Genomic DNA, 4,336 nt, shown 5'->3' with positions numbered 1-4,336 from the left:
AAGAAAGAAAGAAAGAAAGAAAGAGAAAGAAAGAAAGAAAGAAAGAAAGAAAGAAAGAAAGAAAGAAAGAAAGAAAGAAAGAAAAAGAAAGAAAGAAAGAAGGAAGGAAGGAAGGAAGGAAAGAAACAACAGAACTGTGTTGCTCAGAGTTCTGGAGCCAGAGGTCCCAAAGCAAAGCTGGTCCCTTTTGGAGGTTGTGAGGGATAACCTGGTGCATGCCTGTCCTCGCTCCTGGGTGTTGCCAGTGACCTTGAATGTTCCTTGGCTTTTCGGCCTGTTACTCTTGACCTCTGCCTCCGTCTTCACGTGCCCTTCTTTCTTATGTGCCTCTCTGTGTCTTTACATGATCTTATAAGGACACCGGTCATTAGATTGAGGGCCCACCCTAATCCAGTGTAACCTTGTCTTAATTTCTGTCTGCAAAGACTCTGTAAAGTAAGGTCACATTCCGAGGTTCTAAGTGGACATGAATGGGGAGGGAGTGGGGAACAAGCCTTCCCAAGGACAGCTTCCTACCCTGTCTGACTTCACCTACATGTTCCTACCTCCATTTTCAGACCAAAAAATAGAGGCGTGGAGGGGTGGAGTGGGTATTCTAAAGTGCTCCATGGGGCGCCTGGGTGGCTCAGTTGGTTAAGCATCCGGCTTGGGCTCAGGTCATGATCTCACGGTTCGTGGATTTGAGCCCCACATCAGACTCTGTGCTGACAGCTAGCTCATAACCTGGAGCCTGTCTTCAGATTCTGTGTCTCCCTCTCTCTCTCTCTCTCTCTCACCCTCCCCTGCTCACGCTGTCTCTCTCTCTCTCTCTCTCTCTTTCAAAAATAAATAAAACATTTAAAAAATATATTTGAAGTCCTCCAGCTCAGAGGCGTGGAGGCTGATGCAAGTGAAACCTGTCGGCATCCCAGCCCGGTCTCCCCTCTGCCACACCTCAGCGGCCCCCATCCTCCCCACTCCTTGCAGGGCGCCCTAAAGATAAACCCCTTCCTCTTTCCAGAATCATCTCTCTGGACAGGGAGATGTTTCCTCTCCATCACTGAAAGGAAAGGTAAGTCCCCAAAAGGAGATATTTACAGAAGGCTCAAGGGGACAAAACTATAAGAGGACTCAAGAGAGAAAAGGGAAATAGTAAGCAAGGCCCGGGAGAGCCACCTGAGGGAGCTGCAGAGGTCGGGGACCCCGGGAAGGCACAGGTGCATGGGGCTGGGCTGCTCCAATGGCTCCCTCCACCTGTGCCTGGGTGCAAAGGGAACCGGAGGCACTGATTGGTCCATGAGTTATTTGGGACTGGGCATGGCCAGTGGGGCTTTCCTCTCACCCAGAAATAAGAGCTTTGACCTTGAGAGGGATGAATGTGCACGTGGCTGAGCCACGGAGACATTGATCTGCATCTGCTGTTGCGCATGACAGCTCCGCAGTGTCCAAGAGTCAGCAGGGGGTCGGAGGGGTATGAAGATGGGAAGGCTCAGCCGGGGAGGGAGAAGGAGCAGAAATGCAGAGCTAGGGTCAGTGAGTCCCCTGCTGTTCCGTCGGGGCTCTTCCTCTGGCTGCCCCCGTGGACTCTTCCCAGGAGCAGTGGGTGTGCTGCCGTATGCGCCCACAGCCTGGGGAGGGGGATGACAGGGACTTGGTGGCCTCAGCCCTGTCCTCCGTGGGGACTGGTGCTGGGGCACACACTCCTGATTCATAAGCTGTCTTGCAAGAACACAGTTCAGGCAGCCACCCCTGTTTATTTGGGGCTTAAGGAGGCAGGAGGTCTTCTTGGAATGGGAGCCTGGGCTGTGCACTTGGCCAGACATGGGTGTGAATCCCTCCTCTGCTGCTCACTCCTGTGTGATCCTGGGCAGATCCCAGCCTCCCTGCTCTGCTGCTTCCCCATCTGTTCAAGGGACGATGATGACCTTGAAGGGTGCTTGCGTCGATTTGCTGAGATGTGGGCCCAGAGCACCTGGGAGCCCAGCATGACGCAAGCACTTAGTTCTTCCGTGCTTGCGCAACTGTGAGGTGGCCCAGGGCGCCCACAGCCGGTGAGCCTAGAGCCGGTCTCCACAGAGGCCGCAAGGCTCCCTCCACGCTGCTCCCCCTTCTAACCCCGGGCTCCATTCCCCCTGTCCAGCTCTGGGTTCTAGTCCTGGATGCCCAGCGGGGCCACAACACACCCAAAACAGGAGTTAGGGTCTTTTCACCAAAGTGGCTTCTACTCCAGCACTTGGGTCTCCGGAAGTGGCACCATCACCCCTGACCCTCACCTTCATGCAAAGCCATTCTACCTCCTGAATAGCTCCCGGGTCCCCCTACTTCCCTCTACATGCACGGCCGGCACCAGGGTCCAAGCTAAGCCCCCTCTTCTCTCCTCCACATCCTCTCTCTGGGCAGGAAGGATTTCCCCCTGTCAGAAAGCCAAGTCCCCCAAGTAGGCATTTCACCCTAGAATATCTCTCCCTGGACTCATAACCAGCAGCCCCCAGCCAGACTCTGGCGTCCACTCTCACCTCCTTCCTCCCACGCCCCCCGCACCGCCAGAGGCTCAGAGAGACCTGCAGACCTGGCCCCACTCCACTGGCTTCCCCCTGCCCCTGGGAGAAAGTCTGGATCCTGAACATGGCTCCCTCGAACGGCCAACATCAAGACCACGTATTTCCCTCTCACTCTGTCTCCCTCTCCTCTCCTCTCCTCCAGACCCAAGGGCTCCCTTTTGGTTCCGTGCCTGATGTGACGGTGCCGGGCTGCCTGTCCCTTCACACTCTGGCACACCTGCTCTCCCTCTTGCCTGGCTTCAACTTGGCCGGCATGGCACCTTTGGGGGAGTTCTCTCCTTTGTGCTCGGCGTGCCCACCATCCCCTACATCCTGCTTTCCGGAACCTTTGCCCTTGCAGTCCCTGCTCTAACACCTGCATTGCTTGGTGGAGTCTAAGCTTCGTGAGCTCGGAGGCTGCGTCCCAGTGCACTGCAGGGTGGCCTGCGCGAGCCGACGGTCCGGTGCCTCCGGATTAATCCACAGGTGAATGACTCACACCATGCTTCCTTCCTCCCTGGAGCTTTCTGACTGCCCACCCAGCCCTCGGAGAGGCCCCCCGCCCGCTCTGTGCCCCGTGCCCACTGCGCCTGGTTCTTGCGTCCGCAGGGGCTGCGCTCCGATGCCTCGCGCCCTCAGTCATCACTGCCCTGTGAATCCTGTCTCCCCGGCCGGCCAGCCTGCAGCGCCGCCAAGGGCCTGCCCATAGTCGGTGTTCACTGAGCGGGAGAGGCCCGCAAGATGAGTCATGACCTTGAGGCTGTGCGGAGAGGTAGGGGTCCTTCCTCCACCCCCATCGAGGGTCATCTGTGGCTTCTCCAGCCGGGTGCCACTCTCCTCCGGGAACCTGGGAACAGAACAGACGAGAGTCGGGAGAGCAGCTGGGGTCACTCTGGGGCCCGAGGGAGCCCCCGTGCACAAGCGCGCGCACGCACACATGCACGCGCATGTGGACTCTCAGGCGTCGCTCCGCCCCCCTCTGGGTGACACCGAACTCCGTGGCATGGTGTATAAGCCCTTCATTCTCCGGGGCCCTGACCCCCACCATTCATTCACTCAAATGCCACTGATCCTCTCGTTTGTTTTCTTCTTGCCGCCGTTCGGTGAGGCAGGGGCTGTGATGGCACATCATTGTCCTCAAGTGAGGAAACCAGCTCACGGGGGCTGAATGATTTGCCCAAGGTCATGCAGCTCCTTGATGGAGAAGCCAGAGCTTAAATCCAAGTGCACCCCACACAGGCCTGCTCCGTGGCCGCTGCCTCATTCCCACCTCCCTGCCCGCGCCGCCCGCACCCTCTCTCGCCATGTCCCCATGTTCTCATCGAAGTTCCCCGAAACTACCGTTCTTCTGCCATTTCCTGGCTTTGGCACCAATGCACGCCCCCGCCGGGCGCACGTCCTGCTCTCCCTTCAGCGTGCTGCTGGGGGCACCTGCCCCGTCCGACGGTCCTTCGTGGCCCTGGCAGCTGCACGGGAGACCTGATGTGTCACTGGCCTCCCTCCGTTGTGTCTGGTGGCTCACCCACCTCCCAGTGCCTCCGGGCAACGGGAGGGCAGAGGCTTTCTTCCTGCTCACCAGTGACGTCTCCTGGCACATAGTAGGTGTTCACACGGCATCTGTTGAGGAGTGGGTGGAGCTTGAGTGAGCGCCCGGCACCCAAGCGAAAGGCACACTCTGCATTATGACTGAGGTCAAGAGCATTTGTGTGAGCTGGGTGCCCGGGGCAGCAAGGATCTAGGGAGGTGGTAGGGGGCTGCGGAGCCAGGGTAAGCTGGCAGGGGGGCAGCGAGTGCTGAGATGCAGAGGAAGGGGCTAG

General features: G+C 58.1%; 1 long non-coding RNA gene across 1 annotated transcript; it reads right to left on the bottom strand.

Moving 5' to 3' along the window:
- Positions 1-1,721: 1,721 nt before the first annotated feature.
- On the bottom strand, positions 1,722-4,082 carry LOC115283018. Its single transcript, XR_003904850.1, has 3 exons — positions 3,861-4,082; positions 3,273-3,366; positions 1,722-1,882 (listed from the first exon to the last, which is right to left on the bottom strand). It is a non-coding gene; the product is annotated as an uncharacterized LOC115283018 (long non-coding RNA).
- Between the last annotated feature and the right edge of the window lie 254 nt (positions 4,083-4,336).

The sequence above is a fragment of the Suricata suricatta genome, chromosome 17 (genome assembly GCF_006229205.1).
Source record: "Suricata suricatta isolate VVHF042 chromosome 17, meerkat_22Aug2017_6uvM2_HiC, whole genome shotgun sequence".
Classification (NCBI taxonomy): domain Eukaryota; kingdom Metazoa; phylum Chordata; class Mammalia; order Carnivora; family Herpestidae; genus Suricata; species Suricata suricatta.
Note: the sequence above shows the minus strand (reverse complement) of the source record. Positions and strands in the feature narration are given on the sequence as shown.